The sequence below is a fragment of the Aulonocara stuartgranti genome, assembly GCF_965226115.1.
Source record: "Aulonocara stuartgranti genome assembly, chromosome: 9".
Lineage (NCBI taxonomy): Eukaryota > Metazoa > Chordata > Actinopteri > Cichliformes > Cichlidae > Aulonocara > Aulonocara stuartgranti.
The window spans coordinates 12,782,490-12,806,346 of record NC_138960.1 but is presented as its reverse complement, the minus strand read 5'-3'; the positions used below and the strand labels follow the sequence as shown (position 1 = coordinate 12,806,346).

The window sequence follows — 23,857 nt, the reverse complement described above, 5'->3', positions numbered from 1 at the left end:
GTGGGGCAAAAAAGTATTTAGTCAGCCACCGATTGTGCAAGTTCCCCCACCTAAAATGATGACAGAGGTCAGTAATTTGCACCAGAGGTACACTTCAACTGTGAGAGACAGAATGTGAAAAAAAAAATCCATGAATCCACATGGTAGGATTTGTAAAGAATTTATTCGTAAATCAGGGTGGAAAATAAGTATTTGGTCAATAACAAAAATACAACTCAATACTTTGTAACATAACCTTTGTTGGCAATAACAGAGGTCAAACGTTTACTATAGGTCTTTACCAGGTTTGCACACACAGTAGCTGGTATTTTGGCCCATTCCTCCATGCAGATCTTCTGGAGAGCAGTGATGTTTTGGGGCTGACGCCGAGCAACACGGACTTTCAACTCCCGCCACAGATTTTCTATGGGGTTGAGGTCTGGAGACTGGCTAGGCCACTCCAGGACTTTCAAATGCTTCTTACGGAGCCACTCCTTTGTTGCCCGGGTGGTGTGTTTTGGATCATTGTTGTTAGATTTGTATTGTTGATTGTCATTTATGCTTAGAAATATTTACTCATATATGCTTAGAAGTGTATATAATCATTGGTGGATTGAAAGGATGTTTCATCCTAAAGTAACAGCTCTGTGTAGCATGAAGGGGGAGTGCGTTCACTCCCTCTACAGAGTGTTCCGGCATAGATTACACACCTCCTAGGAAAGGCCGTATCTTCTCTTGCTGATATATGGTATAGCAAACACACGTATATCTGTTTAAGTATAAGAGCCTTTTGTTCAGATGGACCGCTAGACTCCTGGCACCAGCTTTGGGGAGTCTTCACAGGGTCACATCTGGACCTCACACACACACACACACACACACACACACACACACACACACACACACACACACACACACACACACACACACACACACAGTATTCTTTGTTCACATGTATACCTATGTAAGATGTCATATGTTAATGACCCCATGCATATTCATGTAACCACAATAAAAGGAGTGCTATGGGGAGCCTGGCTGAGAGTCTGATGGAGGCTAGGTGGTGGGACGACACTTGGCTCCAGCCAGATTTCCCTCATGCATGAGTAAACCAGCCTGCTTGTGTCTTGCTTTCCAGTGTAATTATATTGTCTTCAACGTTCCAGCGGATAGGTACAAGCTACAAACCTATCATTAATTGGTCCTTCGATGCCGGAGCCCTGGGATCGCATTCACCGAGGGGGGGGAGAGGCACGCTGAAAGACTGACGTCAGCCAGGAAGTTCCTGTGGATTCGCTGTCTGTCCTTTCTCCTCGATGAATGACGATCGGCGGGATTCGAGGCTACATTACACGCTAAGCAACACCGAGTAAGTTTAAGTCTTTGCCGCTGTGTGCAGCAAAGCACGCGGTCACTGTGTGAGGTTGCGTTGAAAGTCTTTGCCGCTGTGTGCAGCAAAGCACGCATCCACTGTGTGAGGTTGCGTTGAAAGTCTTTATCACTGTGTGCGATAAAGCGCGTGATCACTGCTATCATGTAAGTCTTTGCCACTGTGTGCGGCAGAGCACGTGGTCACTGTGTGAGACTGCGTTGAGACAATAGGCCTAATTTTTGTTGGTTGTGAGTGAGGATATTTGTTGTTGTTGTTGTTGTGTGAGTGTGTGCGGAGTAGAACACGTGGTCTGCGACACCGACTGTTGTTGTTATCATGGTTTCCTAAGCAGCCAGGAGTGTGTGGAAAAGGCCAGCCCACATCAGCAGCTGTGCTCTGGTGGGTGGCTTTCCCCCCACCCCTTGCTGACACAAAATGTTAACTCTTTAGCTTGCCCTGTTCGACAACAGCCTGTGTGCCAAACCATTGAGGTGGATAGTTGTTAAAAGTAACCTACATTAAGCTTGTGGTTGCTCAAATTCAGTACAATGACATGTGAGGTGAAGTGATATAGGTAAATATTTACACTCATGAAGTGCATAGAGGCACTTGACCTGTGTGGAAGACTGTCGTCTTATTATGAGCCATTGTTGAGATATAGAGCACATCTGTGAAAACAACTAATATGCTGCAACTACTGTGTGATGTCGCGTTGCAGTTTTGTTTTTGTTTTTTGAGCTGATGAGCAAGCTACACATTATCAGATCAAGAGCTGTCTGAGAACTACTCAAAGAGAGGGGAAACAGAGAGTGTGCAGCGTTTCCGTGAGCAGTTTTTCTGCACCTTGACTAGTGTGTGTGTAGCATCAGCATCGTGTTTTTGTTTATTTGTTTTGTTGGATTAAAAATAATTAAATAAACTGGTGATCATGCCTATGGATCACCATGGCACATATCTCCAGCCATATGATTTATTTATGCAGATGAAAAAGTGAGTGTGAATGTGTCTGACATCACAGTGGTTTTGTGCACTGTGCAAAAGTAATTGCCTTTGATTGTGAGTGAGAGCAGTGATTTTGCGGATCACAAGCTATTGTAAAGGGAAAAAAAAAAAAAGAGTGAAAAAGAGACAAATTACATTGTAGACGAAGAAAAATAATCATAGGAAAAAGGTTTTGTGTTGATCAGCCAAAAAACAACTACAATGTCATTTTCTGCTTTAAGAAAGGATTGTTCACACAAACACGGACAGAGAGAGAGAGAGAGAGATGTGTGTTGATTAAGCAGTGATGATAATGAACATGTCTTAGTTTGTCACTTTCAGGTGAAAAGCAGACCTGTATCAATTTTCCACATGCAGCGGTCGGACGGAAGAAATTTATAGTTAAACATCATTGGAAACATGCAGGCCAAGTTCTGGCTGACTTATATACAGCGCAATGTGTTTCTCAACCTCACAAACTCACAAGCAAGCTCACTCCTCCCTGAAGAATGCAGCTCCAAAGCAATAACATGGCAGATAAAGAGACAGCATCAAGTCCTGAGCAAAAAGTCTCAGCAAGCAGCAGCAATGCAAACCCATCATCCTGACTGATCGGATGAATGGCACTGTGTTTACAACAAGCTGCAACTTCACTATGCATGTGAAGAAAACTTTTGAGGAGAACTGAGGAGACTGTTGGAGTTTGACATTTGCCACCTGTGGAGTAAAATGGCAAGAAGAGACAGTGGAACACAGGACAAAGCTGAAGGAGAACTGCCGGCTGGGGACTGTTGCAAGTGGGAGAGGACAACAGAGTGAGATGACAACAGAGTGAGAGTAAGTGGAAACACAGAGGAATGCTGTTATTAAATGTGGGAAATCAAAATTTGGGTTAGCAAATCTGGGGAAAAGAAAACTGACTGCTTAAGTTGGAAAATTGTGAAGGAGTCTGAAACAGATAGAAACATACAAAATCACACAAACAAGCAGAACATGAATTAACTTTACTAACAATTCCAAACACAAAATGACTCATGAAGACTCATAGCACATTAGTTAAGAAATGATCAAATAATAGCAGAGAAGTGTGTAGGAAAGGCAGCTTTAAGAACATGCTCTGCTGGATATGCAGCTCCACAGACATGCATTAGACCTGTCTAATTACACAAACCTGCAATGAAAATTAGTTTGTTATCGTTCATCAGTGTTAAAATAGTGTCAATTTAGCAGACACTTGTTATCAAATACTGAATTTATCCTAAAAAAAATTGACTCTCCAAGTTGCAGGACAACAATTTAACCTTTGTGGGGAAAAAAAAAAAAATCCTGGTTTGATGAATCAGTGATCAGGCAATAAATTTAGTGTTAAAATGGTAAATTGGGAGAAGCTTCCTGCTTGATTGATGCAGCAAGTAATTTACTGTATGAGGGAAATTGTCTTTTGTGATACTATTTTGAACATGCTTTCCTGTTGTCCTGTCAACTTAGTGGGTTAATGGCTGATATGCAAATTAGTTGATCGGTTTTAGATTAATGAAAGGTGACTGAATTCTAGCACGAGTGGATGAGATGTGTTTGAGTGGAAACTCTAAAACACTGAGTTCCCTGCTTTGATGTGCGAGTGAATTCTGTATCTAGATATACAACTCTGAATACGTCAGAACAAACGTCTTTTGTGAAGTGCATGACAGCATGTCACATGTTTTATGATGAAGGGAAAAAGGAAAATTGAATAAAATAGATCTGTGGCCTAAATGAGTGAAGAGCACAGACCTGGTGATTAAACTCATAGTTAATATGACATTAGGGTTATGTTGTGTGTTGTGCAGCTGATGGTTGGTTTGGAGTGAATCTAGCTGATGATTCTTCTCCTGTTGTGAAGTTGATGAGGAGCTTGTGTCATGACTTAATAAGGCCTTTTTATTTTGATACTTTCACAGTGCACTGAAAGTTTGGTTTGATAATTTGTTATTTTTCATTTTTTATCTTTTGAACAGGCACTGATTTTGTTTGTTTATTTCTTTTCTTTAAGCAGATCTGCACGTCGGGAATTGAAAGTGCTATACGACCGATCGAGAAAGCCACTTATTTGGGACAATTATGTCCCAGCCTAAAAAAAAAAGGATTCAGCGAGCATTACAGTTCTTCATGTGGTTTGCTCACATGATTTATACCAGGACACCTGGTTGATGTTTTTCCTACTACAGGATTTTTGGGTTTATGTGTGAGGAAAACTGTGTTTACAGGTTATGAGTGGTGATGCTGTTACACTGTGTTTTGGGAAAATGTGACGTTACTTTGATGGTTGATTTTATGGTGTTTTTATGGCACCTCTGGAACCTGTTGACCTGTGTCTGACCTCCATCTGACCACAGTCAATGTGTATTGCTAATGTTTGTTTCTTTGAGAATGCTGTGGAAGATTCAGCTGAAACGGACAAGTGACATGAGTAAAACAAATAAGAGATTACGGTATTTATGGAATAGTTTATTATGGGCTCTTTGCTGGCCACTTTGAGCCCATAATAATAATATGTGAGTGGAGTGACTTTGCTTAAGAGAAGTCACCGATTACATTAATGTTAACTGAGCACATGGGATGATCCATGTTTGAGGCGAATTATGGTAATAATAGTGATTTAATGATTTGAGAAAACCTGCACATGACACTTGTCTTGCCCGTGCTGAATGCTTATTACTCTTTTGATATAATTGTTTATACGTGTGAAGTTTGATTTTATTTCCAGATCTTGTGTATGCAGGCTCCTGGTGGAGCCAGTTTTTAAGACAGGGATCCAGGTTTGGTGAGTTGACGCATGAGAGTGTCCATGCGTCAAGAGGTGGGGTCCAGAATTAACATTAAACAATGTTTACTATTATTGTTGCAGTGATTTGTGTGATTAGCCGTTTATTTACAAGTATTAAACCTATGCAAGTGGTGCATCCATGTTCAGATGAGGCTTTGATGGCCTATAAGTGAAGTTCACTGAACTAAAGAATGTGGTTTGATGATTGTTGACATGCTCTCCAAATAGAAGTTTTTCTGAAATACAGGTGCAGCAGTGAGAAGCAAGAAACATTCCAGGCATAGCCCAGGCAGTGGTTGAGGTCAAAGGTCAAGCTGGTTGGGGCCCATCATGAGATCAGACCTTGGAGCCACTGCAAAGAGGTCGAGGTCCCAGGAAACCCCGGCACCCCCAAGACAGCACAATAGAGAAATCTCACACTTGGTTGTTTCAGTGGTGAGGGGGGAGTGCTGATTGAGCCCCCGTAGGGTAAGCTCGCACTTCAACCTCCAGCCTCTGATCAACTCTAAGGCAACCAAGTGCGAGGCGTGACGGCTGAATCAGCTGAACCAGGAGGAAGGCGGAGAAGCTGAGTGTTTTGAGACAGATCCAGCAGGCCCAAAATCAGGACTATGCGTGACGAAAAGGAGTGCCTGAGAGGATCGTCCACAAGATGGGAGCTGAGGCCAGGAGAGAGGCTTCAGGAGGATCAGAGATCATCTTCAGCACAGCAGACATGACACAGAGAGCTGTGCTACTGAGCTTCCAGGAGATTTTAAATAAAATGAAAGATTCAATATTGACGCTGAGGAAGACAGCTAAGGTGTACGACGTGCTCTGCCTTAAACCTTCAGCAGCGTTGGAACATGAAAACTCGAGGGATGAGGAGCGTGCCAAGCTCCATCGACAGCGCAGAAGGAGGTCGAGGATGACATCATGATTCTGTGAAAGCACAGGAACCAGAAGCTATGGTGGTGATGACAGCAGTTTCCTATGAACATCACCTAATGCGGTGCCACTATACTGTACATACGATGACACTCTGAAGGCTGCTGGGATCATAACAGCAGTAAGACAACTGAACCCTGCACCGTTTTCACAGAGGTGTTTCTCTGCAGAGCGTGGACAATGAAGGAGTCATAAATATCCCCCTCGCAGGACGAAGGCCTGAAATGAGGTGATGGGGGTTGGTGGAGGCCATAAAACTAGAGTGCTGAGAGGTCTGCAGCTCTGGAAATAGCTGAGACCCATGTTGACAAACAACAAAACCAACTGGTATGTTTGAATGTTTATTCTACATACATTTGGACTCTGGTCCTATGGACAATGATGGAAACATCTGGAAGAGACATTCATGACGCCCTGCAGAACTCAAACCACCCTGCAGAGAGACATGTGATTTGCACACCCGCAGGAAGCATCACCAAGCTGAGATGTTTTTGAAAATGTTACTTTCTTGTTTTCACTATTAAATTGACAATTTCTTTGTTTGCTTGTAGGATGCAGTTTGCCATGAGATGAGATCAATGAGGAATGAGATAACTGCTAATACATTTGTTAAACTGTGTATTTTTTCAGTAATTTAGGGTGATTTGACATATGCTGAATATAACAATGTTTGCATTGAAACTGTCAGACATGGGGTATTCATAACTGGGAACTTTTCAAGCATAAAGGTCAAAAAGGGGGGTAATGTTAGATTTGTATTGTTGATTGTCATTTATGCTTAGAAATATTTACTCATATATGCTTAGAAGTGTATATAATCATTGGTGGATTGAAAGGATGTTTCATCCTAAAGTAACAGCTCTGTGTAGCATGAAGGGGGAGTGCGTTCACTCCCTCTACAGAGTGTTCCGGCATAGATTACACACCTCCTAGGAAAGGCCGTATCTTCTCTTGCTGATATATTGTCATGGTCCTGGGCCATGTGGGCCCAGTATTCTTAGTTCCTTGTATTTTTGTATTTCGTTTCTTATTTAGGCCATGTTTTCTGAGTTGCCCTGTTGTGTTGTTCCCTAAGTGTTTTCCCTTCATGGCTTTTACCCCCTGTGTGCCCATCTGTGTATCTGTGAGCCCTCGTCTCTCCTTATGTTTTATTCCATGTTTTATTCCATGTTTCCCCTGCCTAAGTTCTCCCCGTGCTCTCTCTCCCCCCTGTGTGCCCTCTATGTATTTATGAGCCCTCGTCTCCCTTTGTGGTTGTTTCATGTTTCCCCAGCCCGTTATGTCTGTGTTTTCCCCGTGCTCTCTCTCCTCCTGTCTGAACCTCTGTGCCTGTACATGTCATGTTCAGTTCACCCCGCCCTGTCTCGTTATGATTATCAGTGTCACCTGTGTTCCCCGTGTGTTCAAACTTTCCTCGTTTACCCTCTGTGTATTTCTGTCTGAGTCTCCCTCTGTTCGGCGTCGCGTTCTCCCTCATGCCGTGTGTGGTTCTCCCCGTGTCTTCCGGTATATGTTACTTTAGCTTTTCCCAGTTTAGTGTAGTTTTTGCATTGCTTTTGTATCATCGTTATTGTTTATCACCTGTCAGCAATAAAGCTGCATTTTGAGTTTATCCCCCGTGTCTGTGAGTTTGCAATTTGGGTCCTCATCCTGCCTGCCACACGGCCGAATCATGACAGAAGAACGCGCCCACGATAGGGACCCAGCAGTTCACAACCCCTCCGCGGACCTCCAGTACGACCTGACCATGTCGGACCCAGCGACTCCTGGCAGAGACGTAGTCCAAGCGGTGGAGTCGTTATGCTACCAGTGGAGCCGAAGCTCTAGTGAGGAGGAGAGGGAGGAGTTGCTTTACTCGTTGGGGACAAGCGTCACGGTTTTTCCCTGGTTATGGGAGGCGCTACCCCCTCTGATCTCGGACTTCCTCCGCACCATCCTCCCAGCCTGCCCTCGGCAGCATCAGCGGTCCGGTGTGCGGACTGCGTCACCACAGCCCCGTGGCCGCGCAGCCTCCCCTCCGCCTGCTGTAGGCATACAAGTCGGCACGCTGAGGTTCGCCACGGCACCACACTCCTCTACGCTGGCGCCGTCCCTCTACTCGCCGGTTTCCACTTCGCTGTCGCAGCTCAGTCGTTCACCCTCACCGCCTCGACCGACCTACCCGTCTTCCGCTTCCTATCTGGCACGGATGTGGTCAGAAGACGAGGAGCCGGTTGCCACAGAAATCAAAGTTTCATCCACGACCACCTCAAAGAGGAAGCGGCCGTCGCCGTCGCCCAGCGCTACGGCATGTTTCGCCCTCCAACGAGCCACACGAGGATGCGGGGGAGGTCATGGATTTCGACCTGGAGGAGCGGCAGCGTGCAGCATGCGATCAACTGGATGAAGAGCTCCGGTGGAAGCCGTGGCTAGCTCCTGACTATGAGGAGATCTTCCGGGGAACCCGCCTGGCTCTCGGGGGTCCCCTGAGCTTCCAGGAACTCTCATCTACCGCTCCATCAGCACCCAGTTCACCAGCCTCTGCGACGCCGCCCAGCGCGCATGAAGCGCCGTTGTCTGGTTCATCGGGAGCTGCAGTCAAGCAGAAACGGCGTTCGCGTCCCCGTCGCGCTGCGCGACAACCGGAGGTGAGTGAACGCACTCTCCCATCACCAGCCTCCGTTGAAGCCGTAGAAGAGGAACTAGATTCAAGTTTACAGATTCAAGGGTCACCATTAAAGGAGACACATAGTGTGGAGGCGGCGGACTCCAGTACTGTGACTGATGTGGTCAGTTCGTCTGGCTTCCATGAACAGGGAGTAAGACCCACACAGACTGTAAATCCCAGCACTGGAGAACCTCAGCCTGTGTTCTCGTCACCGCCACCGGAACAGGAGTTTGACGGTCCAGCCTCTGAGCCGACCGGGGAATCCCCTGTTCCGTGTTTTTCTTGCAGCGAAAACAATGACACTATTTCAGAGACAGCCAGTGCTAACTGTAAGCTGAGTAATACAGTGCTAACCGGGCCGCCGCCCAGGGATTTTGCCCCGAAGACACCCGTAGACAGACCTAGTGATTTGGCAGGGACCTCTGGTGTAACACTTAGAGGGAGGGAGACCTCCACAGACCTAAAAGCTAATTGTGTGACAAGAGGGGGGGAGGAATTTCCTCCGTTGTCCGCTGCTTCGCCTGGGGTTCCATCTAAAGCTGAGTTGCCTGTGGCTAACGCCTCCCTTCCTGAGTCTGCTCTGCTCACCTACGAGGTGCTTAAAGTAGACACTTGTGCTTTCACAGCGAGTGAGGACTTTTTAGGGGAGGGTCATGTCGCAGAGCATATAAGAACGGAGGGTGAGACGAGGTGTGATCATGTTTTGCCTGCTGCTCCTGTGTCCAATGAACTTAAAAATAAGAATGCTGGTCATGACCTCATGTTGGGACTTAAGGGTGACAACAGGGATTCTAATCAGGGTAACACGAACTGTGAAATGTCCCCACCTAAATTCTGTTTTCCCCACAGTCGTGAGCAGGGTGTTTTTGGACTGTTTACCTCCATCCCTGCCGCCTCTACTCAGAGGATTGAGTCTGAGACCAGGGGATACAATTCCACTATTAATGACCATGTAGCGTCCCCTCACGCAGTTACTTTGACACAGTTCTCCGAGGTTTCTGTGAGCACATTATCAGACAGGGTTTTGAGTCCCAAGGTTAATGTTAACACCAGCACACAGCCGGAAATGTCACCCGTCTCGGCTATGGTTGCTAGCACAGCATTATCCGTACCCATTTCACCATACACTCTACATAACACCCTTGAGTTACAGTCCACCTCTAGCGTGGTCCCAAGTCAATGTACCACTTACCGCTATCAGACTGGTCAATTCTCATCACCCAGATCCATATCTGAATATCTCATGTTCACCCAGGGACTTCCCCCTGGAGGTTTAAGTCATGTTTTTGTGGGTAATATAGTAATCCTTGTTTTCCCTGTGGCTGACCCTGCTTACCTGTGCCATAACGTTATGTCATTGATTGAGTCTGAAGGGCGGAATGTAGACACAGGGCTTTCTGTTTCTGAACCTATTATGTCAACTAACATGAGTCTTGCAGTGACTGGGCTGGTCTCTGCCTCAGGACATCTCACACCTGTTTGTTTCTGGACTGATACCTATAAGATGTCATGTGAACGCAGCCGGCCTATTGCCACGTCAGCTGGAGGGCCCCAGGAGCCCGTCCGGCCTGTTGCCACGTCAGCTGGAGGGTCCGAGGGGCCCGTTCAGCCGCCCGTCTCCGCTGGAGGGTCCGAGGGGCCCGTTCAGCCGCCCGTCTCCGCTGGAGGGCCCGAGGAGCCCGTCCAGCCTCATGCCTCGTCAGCTGGAGGGTCCGAGGGGCCCGTTCAGCCTCCTGTCTCCGCTGGAGGGTCCGAGGAGCCCGTCCAGCCTCATGCCTCGTCAGCTGGAGGGTCCGAGGGGCCCGTTCAGCCTCCTGTCACCGCTGGAGGGCCCGAGGAGCCTGTCCAGCCGCCACCTGCGGCCACCTCTGTCTCGCCTGGTCCAGCTTTGGCTTCTGCTCCTCCCGGTCCAGCTCCGGCCTGTGCTTCGTCTGCTGCAGCTCCGGCCTGTGCTTCGTCTGCTGCAGCTCCGGCCTGTGCTTCGTCTGCTGCAGCTCCGGCCTGTGCTTCGTCTGCTGCAGCCTCAGAGTCTTCAGCCTGTGCTTCGTCTGGCCCGGCCTCAGAGTCTTCAGCCTGTGCTTCGTCTGGCCCGGCCTCTGAGTCTTCAGCCTGTGCCTCGTCTGGTCCTGTGCCCACCGAGCCATGGCCAGCACGCCGGACACTGGAGAGCCGCCGCTGCCTTCCGCGCGGCCGGCCTCCTGAACTGCTCCGTCGTCTCCCTCGCCGCCGCCGCTGCCTTCCGCGCGGCCGGCCTCCTGAACTGCTCCGTCGTCTCCCTCGCCGCCGCCGCTGCCTTCCGCGCGGCCGGCCTCCTGAACTGCTCCGTCGTCTCCTTCGCCGCCGCCGCTGCCTTCCGCACGGCCGGCCTCCGGACCAGCTCTGTCACCTGTGCCACCCGCCTGGTCGGCCCCCCGACCGTGTGACCCGTGAACTCTTGTGCCTGTGGGCTCTGGGTCGGCCCCCTGAACTTTATTTGGACTATGGTCATGTGCTCCTGTGTTTTCTGTTGTTTGTTTTGTTTCCCGTTCTGGTCCCTCCGTCCTGGTCCCCCGCCTCCCGCCCTGGGTGGGTTGTTTTCCGTTTTTGTTTTGTTTTTCGGGTTTGGGCTGTCGGGAGCCAGCCCTTTGGGGGGGGTGATGTCGTGGTCCTGGGCCATGTGGGCCCAGTATTCTTAGTTCCTTGTATTTTTGTATTTCGTTTCTTATTTAGGCCATGTTTTCTGAGTTGCCCTGTTGTGTTGTTCCCTAAGTGTTTTCCCTTCATGGCTTTTACCCCCTGTGTGCCCATCTGTGTATCTGTGAGCCCTCGTCTCTCCTTATGTTTTATTCCATGTTTTATTCCATGTTTCCCCTGCCTAAGTTCTCCCCGTGCTCTCTCTCCCCCCTGTGTGCCCTCTATGTATTTATGAGCCCTCGTCTCCCTTTGTGGTTGTTTCATGTTTCCCCAGCCCGTTATGTCTGTGTTTTCCCCGTGCTCTCTCTCCTCCTGTCTGAACCTCTGTGCCTGTACATGTCATGTTCAGTTCACCCCGCCCTGTCTCGTTATGATTATCAGTGTCACCTGTGTTCCCCGTGTGTTCAAACTTTCCTCGTTTACCCTCTGTGTATTTCTGTCTGAGTCTCCCTCTGTTCGGCGTCGCGTTCTCCCTCATGCCGTGTGTGGTTCTCCCCGTGTCTTCCGGTACATGTTACTTTAGCTTTTCCCAGTTTAGTGTAGTTTTGCATTGCTTTTGTATCATCGCTATTGTTTATCACCTGTCAGCAATAAAGCTGCATTTTGAGTTTATCCCCCGTGTCTGTGAGTTTGCAATTTGGGTCCTCATCCTGCCTGCCACACGGCCGAATCATGACATATATGGTATAGCAAACACACGTATATCTGTTTAAGTATAAGAGCCTTTTGTTCAGATGGACCGCTAGACTCCTGGCACCAGCTTTGGGGAGTCTTCACAGGGTCACATCTGGACCTCATACACACACACACACACACACACACACAGTATTCTTTGTTCACATGTATACCTATGTAAGATGTCATATGTTAATGACCCTATGCATATTCATGTAACCACAATAAAAGGAGTGCTATGGGGAGCCTGGCTGAGAGTCTGATGGAGGCTAGGTGGTGGGACGACACTTGGCTCCAGCCAGATTTCCCTCATGCATGAGTAAACCAGCCTGCTTGTGTCTTGCTTTGCAGTGTAATTATATTGTCTTCAACGTTCCAGTGGATAGGTACAAGCTACAAACCTATCAATTGTCATGTTGGAAGACCCAGCCTCGTTTCATCTTGAAAGTTCTCACTGATGGAAGGAGGTTTTGGCTCAAAATCTCACGATACATGGCCCCATTCATTCTGTCCTTAACACGGATCAGTCGTCCTGTCCCCTTGGCAGAAAAACAGCCCCATAGCATGATGTTTCCACCCCCATGCTTCACAGTAGGTATGGTGTTCTTGGGATGCAACTCAGTATTCTTCTTCCTCCAAACACGACGAGTTGAGTTTATACCAAAAAGTCTACTTTGGTTTCATCTGACCACATGACATTCTCCCAATCCTCTGCTGTATCATCCATGTGCTCTCTGGCAAACTTCAGACAGGCCTGGACATGCACTGGCTTCAGCAGCGGAACACGTCTGGCACTGCGGGATTTGATTCCCTGCCGTTGTAGTGTGTTACTGATGGTGACCTTTGTTACTTTGGTCCCAGCTCTCTGCAGGTCATTCACCAGGTCCCCCCAGTGTGGTTCTGGGATCTTTGCTCACCGTTCTCATGATCATTTTGACCCCACGGGATGAGATCTTGCGTGGAGCCCCAGATCGAGGGAGATTATCAGTGGTCTTGTATGTCTTCCATTTTCTGATGATTGCTCCCACAGTTGATTTTTTCACACCAAGCTGCTTGCCTATTGTAGATTCACTCTTCCCAGTCTGGTGCAGGTCTACAATACTTTTCCTGGTGTCCTTCGAAAGCTCTTTGGTCTTTTTTTTTTTTCTTTTTTTTTTTTTTGGAAGTGACATCAGAAACAGCAGCATGTGACATCACGTGATGGCGGAGCTTCAGTTCATCCTTTGTCATCCTTTTTTTTTTTTTTTTTTTTTTAATAGGACAGGGGGAAAGAATGAAAGAAAGAGGGGGAGAGGAAGAAAGAAAACCAAAGGGGAGAAGAGACGGTGAGAAGGGGGGGAAGAGAGAAAAAAAAAACAAAAAAAAAAACAAAAAAACTCCTGGGTCACCTGTATGGAGAGAAAGAAAAACAAAAAAAACAGGGGAGACAGCAAACAACAAAGAGCAACATAATAAAAAAAAAAAAAAAGCACCATCACAATAAACTAGCTAGTCATAGATATCAATAGTTACTAAATAATAAACGATATTGTGCAGCACGCAAGATAGACAGCGCACAGTGTGCTTTGAGGCAGCAGCCAAGAAAGCTGTAGTCCGCATCTGTGAATACCCATGTGTACACCTGTGTGCATACCTGTGTGGATCAGCATGCTTGCATTCCAAAGGTTTCTCCATGTAATGATCTGCTAGAGAGTGTGGGGAGCCACAGCCCTGTCCTCTATGGTATCAAGCAGGTATGGAGGAGATCAAAACTCCAGACATCCAGAGGCCCCCAGAACACAAGAGACCAAGGAAGACCCACAGAGGGGCAGCCGCGCCACTGTCCCAGTAAGAGCTAAGGAGAGTCCCAGATGAGAGCTCATTCAGCAGCCGCGGAGCAGAAGCCAGGGGGAGTTGCAGTGACGCGCCCGTGAGCTCCGCCGGCAGCCAGCTGTGCCTGAGTGACCGAGCCCCAGGCTGAGAGGCCGGGGGCACCCCACCTCCAAAGTGGCCCGAGCGAGCCCCAATAAGTGGCCGCCAAGGAGTGAGCCGGTGTGTACCCGGACGCCCACCCCCAGATCCTTCGAAAGCTCTTTGGTCTTGGCCATGGCGGAGTTTGGAGTCTGACTGTTTGAGGCTGTGGACAGGTGTCTTTTATACAGATGATGAGTTCAAACAGGTGCCATTCATACAGGTAACGAGTGGGGGACAGAAAAGCTTCTTACAGAAGACGTTACAGGTCTGTGAGAGCCAGAGATTTTCCTTGTTTGAGGTGACCAAATACTTATTTTCCACCCTAATTTATGAATAAATTCTTTACAAATCCTACCATGTGGATTCATGGATTTTTTTTTTCACATTCTGTCTCTCACAGTTGAAGTGTACCTCTGGTGCAAATTACTGACCTCTGTCATCATTTTAGGTGGGGGAACTTGCACAATCGGTGGCTGACTAAATACTTTTTTGCCCCACTGTATATATATATATATATTACAGTATATCTGTATAGTTTGTGTAGTTTATCAACTGACTTTAAAGTATAAATTACGCATGCAACTTGTAAGAAATGGGTATGGTCATATATATGTATGTTTTCAATATAATGTGTATTCTTATATATATTCAATTCAGTAATACTTTATTAATCCCAGAGGGAAATTAGGTGTTGTTGCAGCTCAGACTAATCAAGTCTTCAAAGAGTTGTTGAAGACCACAATCACTGTGGGAAGGAAGGATCTCTGCCTTGCCTTGAAACTGAAGTCTCTTCTGTGTCAACTTATTCGGGCTTTGTGGCTTCAGTTGAGGTATTATTTCAGCTTTTCTAATGCTAATCAGCTGCTCCAGTTTGTAAACCCGCTTGTTCCCATGATTACGCATCATAACTCATCATCATTATTCATCTATGTATTACTTTTATGTATTAGTCATCTATTTGTTGTAATCATCTATCCTTGTTTATTACACAAAACAAATTATATTATCAAACTTCTGGCCACACAGTGCTGATATTCATTGCACATGCCCATATTAACCTTAACCAGAGGGTTTAAAAAAACAACAATGTTTACATACCATATCTGCTTCTGCCGTGGCCTGGTGGACAACAAATTGGTCAAGGGTTCCTCTTTCTTTCACGACCCTCATATTCATCATGTGCCCACAAGTACACAGCAAATTCAAAAGTGTTAAATGTTTTGGTGTTAATAGTCTTCTTGCAAAAGTAGAGTTAATTTTACTCTAAGCAGAGTCACATTCTTTTAATGTAACTCTGAGGTGTAAAATGATAGTAGTTAAAATCGAGTGTTAAAAATGAGTGTTTCTATGTCAAATCTGGAGGTGTTACAATGGAAACATTAACTCTTGACCTCTTAACTCTGAACTCCTAGAGGGGCTATGACACCAACAGAGTAAATTCACAGACTCCGCCCCCAGCACGGCTCCAATCGAAGCTGAAGTGAAGCCGTTTCAGAACATTTTGCTCTACATATTCGAGTTGTTTGCCATGCTTGGTAAGTCATTTTTTCAAATATTGTTTCAATTATTATTATGAGCTTTTACTTCTGTGGCTCTTTGGAGTTGAGACAAAGCTGTGTGGAAGGCAGTAGCCATGTTGCTCGGTGATAGCATAATATTCTGTTTTAGCTAGCTGAAAGGTATTGTTTGCGGGCAAATACCACAGCCTTGAAAAAAAGCTTGCATGTGAATTTTCAGTCAAACTTTTGGTCAAATACACCTAAAACAATGTGTAGAATGTGAAATGTTGGTATAATGGTGCTACTTGAAGCCTGAAAACGATCGCCCATGAAAAAAAAAAACAAAAAACAAAAAAAAAAACACACGAGCAAACAGCAGTAGCAGACGTCCTGACTGGATTATACGTTAGCATAGATCCCTCCAGAGTTTTGTGCACACGGTTTAGGTAAAAATGAAAAAGGTTGAGGTTTTACATTTAGTTCAGTATTACCTGTTGCCTGTGTCTTCTTTTGGGAAAATACTTTACACAAGTAATGGCTCAAAGAGGATTCCTTTTTTTTTTTTTTTACTGTGCTGCAATTGTTTACTGGATTATTTGTGCCGTTAATTAGTGTCAACTAATTTTTATTCAATCTCCGCACAGGATATGCTTGTGAAGATGGAATATGGGGGAGAGCAGAAGTGCGTTGAAGTTCCACAAAGGGATGAATGAAGGACATGCATATTGTATTGAAGAAATAAGTGATGAGAATGCTGTTATTTGCATTTACCATGTCAGACCTTTTGATAAACAAAATTCTAATGAAAGTGAGAACATGTATACTGTTACATCTTTCAGAAAATGTTTTGAAATTGTGGTGCACAGTTCAGAATAAATGTTTTTCAAAAACCATTGCATCTTTTTAGTAAATGTTCATTTCCAAAAGAAATTTCTAGAAGTTCAGAACAGTAAAATTCCTGCTTTTTAGAATGAATTAGAAGATAACTCTTATGTAGTTAAACTAAAATACTCTTTGAGAGTTAATATATAAACTCTTAACACCCAGTGTTAAATTATCAACTCCAGACAGATTTGGTGTTTAACACTAAATCAGAGTTAACGTACCAACTCTCCAAAAAGAGTTAAATTAACACTCTCTGGTGTGGACCCATATACTTTAATAGTGTTGAAATCAAATCCGACAGTGTTAATTTGGACATGCTGGATTTGCTGTGTAGAAGCATGCTGCTTAACGTCAGTCAGTCCACCATGGCAAATGGAAAAAGTGCACCGGCACAATGTGCAGTGCGCTTTATACGTGTTATCGCGCACTTTTCCCAGCCAGTTGTTTTCATTTTCCCATTCCTCCCTGTATTTTTGCAACCTTTTTTTTTTCTTTCTAGGAGGGGAACAAGCACTGTTGTTCAAAGGTGTACTGTCGTCCCAGAGTCGCGCCGCAGTGTCAGTGTTTGTCTCTCTGTTGGCCATGCTGATCATCTGTTGTCTTCCGGTATCTTCTCCGCACGCGACCTTTCCTCGACCAATTAGATAAGCGGTAATCTGAATTGTTATACTCGTGCTAAGTGTGCTGTCAGCTCATTGGTATCAGAGCAGGAGAGGGGCTGGGAATTATGTTTTCAAACAAAGCGTTAAATCCATTAAAATTTTAGACTTTTTGTGATTCTCCCTGTATTACGGGACAAAGTGCGTCCCTTATTAGCTCAATACGGGACGTGTACTTTTGTTTCTAAATACGGGACGATTCCGTATTTTAAGGGACGGTTGGCAACCCTACGCGTAGCGGACGAGAATGTCAGGCTCAGGAGGGACTCGGAGGCAGACCGTCACTTAAGTTCGTGATTTATTTACACACACAGACACCAGGTGCGAACATATACGGGTGAGGGGGCACAGGAAGAGGGTCTCCGGGGAACACAGGCACGGGAAGAAGAGGGCTAGGTACAAAATCCACTGAAGCTCAGGTAGCTCGGACTCCGGCTTTAGCTCACCAACGGCGGTCCTCAGGCTGGCGAGAATTCTGGCACAGAGAGGAAAGGCAGGTAAGTAGTGGCACGACAGAAACTCGAAAAACGGCTCAGATAGGTGATGACACTGACGAGTGTTACACAATAATCCAGCGAGGAAGCACTCTCAGCAGCCGCCTTAAGAAGTGGGTGAGATGATTGCTTGCAGGTGTCCGAGCCAGGGGCTGGAGCCGTCACGACTCCGCCCCGGTAGAGCGCAGTGCGCGGGAGGGGAGAGAGAGAGATGCAGCACAACAAAAACACTTGTAGCCATACAGAGTCAGCCGAGAAGGCACAGGGTCATGACAGTACACCCCCCTCAACGGGAGCCCCTCGGCGACCCACCCGGCTTACCCGGATGCCGCCGGTGAAACTCGCGGAGCAGACCAGGAGCCAGAACCGCCGACCGGGGCACCCAGGAACGTTCCTCTGGCCCGTAGCCCTCCCAGTCCACCAGGTACTGAACGCCCCTCCCCCGCCGCCGAGAGTCCATAATGCGGGTGATGCCAAACACTTCCTGCCCATCCATGAGCCGGGCGGGCGGAGGGGAACCGGAAGGAGGGCACAACGGGCTGGAGAGCACGGGCTTGACCTGGGAGACATGGAAAACATTATGGATACGCATATTGCGAGGCAGCTTCAGACGGATGGATACCGGATTGACCAGGGCCTCAATCTCGAACGGACCGATGAAAGCCGGGGAAAGCTTCTTCGACTCGGCACGAAGGGGAACAAAGCGTGAGGAGAGCCATACCTGTTGCCCCACTGTATAGGCAGGCGCAGGGATCCGGTGGCGGTCGGCGATCTCCTTATTGCGCTCCGCCGTCCGCAGCAGAGCGGCTCGGGTGGACCGCCAGGCCCGGCGGCACCTGCGGAAATGATGTTGCACTGATGGAACGGTATGCTCACCTTCCACGGCCGGGAACAGGGGTGGTTGGTAGCCTAATGAGGCTTCGAATGGCGACAGTCCAGTGGCTGAAGAGGTCAGGCAGTTGTGGGCGTACTCAATCCAGGGGAGCTGCTCGCTCCAAGTGGTCTGGTTGAGAGAGACGACACAGCGGAGTGGCGCTTCGAGCTCTTGGTTGGTACGCTCGGCCTGTCCATTGCTCTGAGGGTGGAAGCCCGAAGGGAGGCTGACCGCGGCGCCGAGCAGCATGCAGAACTACTTCCAAACCCGAGAGGTAAATTGGGGTCCCCGGTCGGAAACGATGTCCATCGGAATGCCATGAAGCCGGAAGACGTGGGTGGTGAGCAGCTGGGCGGTCTCCAGGGCTGTAGGGAGCTTCGGGAGGGCGATGAAATGAGCCGACTTAGAAAAACGGTCAACAATAGTGAGGATGGTGGTGTTACCGGATGACGGTGGGAGCCCCGTAACGAAGTCCAGCGCTATGTGAGACCAGGGCCGTCCTGGCGTGGGGAGCGGTTGAAGAAGCCCGGCGGGTGGTCGGTTGGGATGTTTGTTCCGGGCACACGTGGTGCACGCCATGACGTACTCCCTGGCGTCCTTGTCCAAGGAGGGCCACCAGAAAAACCGCTGGAGGAAGGTGATGGTGCGGCGGGCTCCGGGATGACAGGTGAACCGGGCAGTGTGGCCCCAGTGTAGTACCTGAGGTCGGACAGCAGCAGGGACAAACAACCGACCAGGGGGGCCCGTCCCCGGGTCGGGGTCAGTATCCTGGGCCTCGCGCACGAGAGCTTCGATCTCCCATGTGACAGCTCCAATAACACAGGTAGCTGGAAGAATCGGTTCTGGATCGGAGTCTCCTTCCGCACTGGAAAACTGACGGGAGAGTGCATCGGGCTTCACGTTGCGCGACCCTGGTCTGTAAGTGATGGAGAAATTGAATCTTGTGAAGAAGAGGGCCCACCTGGCTTGTCGTGAATTTAGGCGTTTGGCGGACCGGATGTACTCAAGGTTCTTATGGTCGGTCCACACGATGAACGGGTGTTCCGCGCCCTCAAGCCAGTGCCTCCACTCCTCCAGGGCCAGTTTGACCGCTAGCAGCTCCCGATCACCGATGCCGTAGTTCTGTTCTGCGGGTGAGAGACGACGAGAAAAGAATGCACAGGGATGGAGCGTACCTTCAAATCGTTGCGACAGAACTGCTCCCACTCCAGAGTCCGAAGCATCCACCTCCACCACGAACGGTTGCCTGAGGTTGGGCTGACGGAGGATGGGGGCGGTAGTGAACTTCTCCTTCAGTAGGGAAAAGGCCTCCTGAGCAGAGAGGTCCCACTGAAAAGGAACTTTGGGAGAGGTAAGTACAGTGAGAGGTGAGGCAATCTTACTGTAGTCCTTTATGAAGCGTCGGTGGAAGTTGGCAAATCCTAGGAACCGTCGGAGTTGCTGGCGGTTCGGCGGTTGAGGCCAGTCCACCACGGCCCGGACCTTCTCGGGGTCAGGTTTGAGATCCCCCCGAGAGATGATATAGCCAAGGAAGGCCACCGTATCAACGTGAAATTCACATTTCTCCGCTTTCACGAACAACCGGTTCTCCAGGAGGCGCTGCAGGACCTGCCTCACGTGACTCTCGTGCTCCGCCTGGGACTTAGAGAAAATGAGAATATCATCAAGGTACACAAAAGCACATCGATTAATAAAATCCCTCAGAACATCGTTAACAAGGGCCTGGAAGACCGCGGGCGCATTGGTTAAGCCAAAGGGCATGACGAGATACTCATAGTGTCCAATATGCGTGTTGAAAGCGGTCTTCCACTCATCTCCTTCCCGGATTCTCACCAGGTGGTAAGCGTTTCGTAGGTCTAGTTTGCTGAACACCGTGGCCCCCTGGAGTAGTTCGAAAGCAGAATTAAGGAGGGGAAGAGGGTACTTGTTCTTTACAGTGATCTGGTTGAGGCCGCAGTAATCAATACATGGCCGGAGCGTCTTGTCTTTTTTTGCAACAAAGAAGAATCCTGCCCCCACGGGGGAGGATGACGGGCGAATTAACCCAGCAGCCAGAGAGTCGTTGACGTATCTCTCCATGGTTTCCCTTTCGGGCTGTGTGAGGCTGTAGAGGCGGCCAGAGGGGAGAGGCGCCCCAGGGAGAAGATCAATGGCACAGTCATAGGGCCGGTGTGGTGGAAGCGAGCCTGCCTCATCCTTACTAAAAACTGCTGCGAGGTCATGATAGACGGAGGGAACCGAAGACAGCTCCGGTGACTTTGAAGGCTTCCCGGGGGGGGAAGAGGGAGCAGATGGCGTGGCGGCCCGAAGGCAGGTCATGTGGCAGCCCACACCCCACCCCATAACTTGCTCTTTCCTCCAGTCGATGTGTGGGTTGTGTTGTGAAAGCCATGGATAACCTAGTACAAGCGGGGTTACTGGAGCCTTAAACACACAGAAACAAACGTTCTCAACGTGGTTACCGGAGAGAGTGAGTGTGACGGGTAGGGTGACGTGTGTTATGTCAGGCAACCGGTGACCGGACAGGGCGGACACGCGGAGAGGATGAGGCAGTGGCTGTGTGCCAATGTTGAGCTTGGAGACTAGCGACGCATCAATGAAATTCTGTTCTGCACCAGAGTCAATTAACACAGAGAGGGAATGGGACAACGACCGGAGGGTGAGTTTTGCAGGCAGCAAAAGACGGGGAAGAGGCTTGTTGCTGGACAGGTCGCCCACCAGTACCCTCTCAATTACTGGCGGGCGCCCCCTTTTGCCAGCGCCGGGCAGGCAGAGATGTAATGCCCCTTGCGACCGCAATACAAACACTCACCCGCGGAAAACCGGCGTTGTCGCTCCGCAGGAGTGAGTCGAGAACGTCCCAGCTGCATGGGTACCTCCTCCTCCGTTCCAAACGCTCCAGCCTCCCGTGCGTCGGGTTGGGGCTCCCGAGAAGCCAGAGGCTCGCGAAACTGCCGCCTTCGTGAGCTCTGGCGCGCCCGCAGACGATCATCCACCTGAATACACAGGGACATTAATGCATTCAGAGAGGCAGGAAGCTCCCGCATCATTATCTCATCCTTGAGCTCTTCGCAGATATTATTTAACAGAGTGGTCTTCAGAGCCTCAGGTCCCCATTTGGTCTGTGCAGCTAGGGTCCAGAAATCAACAGAAAAGTCAGCCATGCTTCGCCTACCTTGCTTCAGATTAATCAAACGATAGCCAGCTGCCTCCGTACTAGAGCCTTTATCAAACACCGACTTGAAGCGCGACAGGAAGTCGTCATAAGACATTCTGGGGCAAGCCTGCAGCTGGGCCTGGGCCCAGGCCAGGGCTCGATCACGTAGTAGCTGGGTGACGTAAGCGATCTTAACCCCGTCAGAAACAAACACATGGGGCAGTAATTGAAAGTGCATAGAACACTGCAACAAAAATCCCGCACATTTTCCCATCTCCCCAGAAAAAGCCTCAGGTGAAGGCAAAAGCTTATCCAGCGAAACCGCGGAGGCTACTGACGCTACCGCGCTAGCAGCCTGGGTAGCTGTGGCTGTTGTAGTGACGGCAGGAGCGTGCGTTACCTGGGGAGGGGCTGCGGGAGGCTGGTCCTCGGCCAGCGGAATCCGTTGGGCGAAGGCCTGCGTTAGAGACGCCACGTCTCCGCTGAGCTTCACCAGCATTTGTTCGTGTCGGTGCAGAAGCTCCTCCAGAGACATGGGGGCTGTCGCTGCCGAGGCTGGGCCTGCTGAGTCCATAGCGGTGGCTGGATTATTCTGTCAGGCTCAGGAGGGACTCGGAGGCAGACCGTCACTTAAGTTCGTGATTTATTTACACACACAGACACCAGGTGCGAACATATACGGGTGAGGGGGCACAGGAAGAGGGTCTCCGGGGAACACAGGCACGGGAAGAAGAGGGCTAGGTACAAAATCCACTGAAGCTCAGGTAGCTCGGACTCCGGCTTTAGCTCACCAACGGCGGTCCTCAGGCTGGCGAGAATTCTGGCACAGAGAGGAAAGGCAGGTAAGTAGTGGCACGACAGAAACTCGAAAAACGGCTCAGATAGGTGATGACACTGACGAGTGTTACACAATAATCCAGTGAGGAAGCACTCTCAGCAGCCGCCTTAAGAAGTGGGTGAGATGATTGCTTGCAGGTGTCCGAGCCAGGGGCTGGAGCCGTCACGACTCCGCCCCGGTAGAGCGCAGTGCGCGGGAGGGGAGAGAGAGAGATGCAGCACAACAAAAACACTTGTAGCCATACAGAGTCAGCCGAGAAGGCACAGGGTCATGACAGAGAAAGAGCTTCAGACTGCGGTCCAGCGGCAGATAAGCCAATATCAAAGGAAATAGGAAAATTATCTGAAATCCCAGCGTCATTTATATCCTTAATACAGATATCCAGGCCATATGTAAAGACCAAGTCCAAAATATGGCCTTTAACGTGGGTTGGTTCATTTACCCACTGAAGGAGGTCCATTAAAGAATAGGTTAAAAGAGTCCATTAAAGCAAGAAAGTCTTTAGCAAGTAGGTCATCCTTACAACAGATGTGTATGTTAAAATCACCAAGAATAAGAACAGAATCATATTTAAAAAGAACGGAACCCAAGAAGTCAGCAAAGTCCGAGATAAAACACTTGTTATATTTGGGCGGTAGACCAACACACACAGAGTGATCGTGGAAGCAGTCATCTCCAATAACTGACCTTCAAAACTAGCAAAGTTAGGCGAGGAAAGTTGCCGAACATTATATACGTTTTTAAAAACTGCAGATTGAAGCTGAAAAAAAGGGCGAGAGAGAAGGTGAGAGAAAGAAAAAACTTTTGTTCTCCAGCGACTTGCGTCGTTTCGTTCGCGACAGACATATCACTACTATTGAATAAGTATTACTGGAAACCTGAGTCAGAGAGACTGCACCACCACTTTTCTAATTTAACCACCACATACACAGACACATACTTCTTCAGAGAAGAGAGTGAAACATTCAAAGCGACAGCTTCTTGTGATCCTCTTCAAATAACAGTCAGAGGCAATGTTCCCTCCAATTTTTAATGTGTCTGAGCGAACACACAAACTCCCTGAGCAATCCCTTGGACCACTGTGAGCGACATCATGTCACGGATTGCCGGGGCAAGCCGTGTGGAATTGTAGAAAGGGACCAAAAGGCGGCAGCTCTGGTGCAGGTGAGTGTTGATTCACAGAGGTGGGTAAGTACAAACAACGGTGGCGACAAAACATGAAACTGGAAACCTAAACTGGGTAAACTAATAAGACAAACCAGAAACGAGGATGCAGGGAGGTCTGGAGAAATACATACGGGAAGACGCAGGGAGACCGAGGGGAAACAACACAGACGAACCAGCAATTACTATGACAGAAGACACAACTTAAATACACTCAGAGAACACAGGGAGATTACATACAGGTGGGAACACAGCTGGGGGTGATCACGTGACG

General features: G+C 48.4%; 1 protein-coding gene and 1 long non-coding RNA gene across 3 annotated transcripts in view; both read left to right on the top strand.

The window, feature by feature from the left end:
• LOC309714697 (B-cell receptor CD22-like) overlaps positions 1-23,857 on the top strand; it is a 118,145-nt gene that overhangs the window by 39,902 nt on the left and 54,386 nt on the right. The gene's annotated exons all lie outside the window — the stretch shown is intronic.
• On the top strand, positions 1,499-4,496 carry LOC309714731. 2 transcript variants are annotated; one of them, XR_014279003.1, is made up of 2 exons: positions 1,499-3,169; positions 4,368-4,496. It is a non-coding gene; the product is annotated as an uncharacterized lncRNA (long non-coding RNA). The 2 variants fall into 2 exon arrangements; XR_014279004.1 differs by having other exon boundaries at positions 4,365-4,496.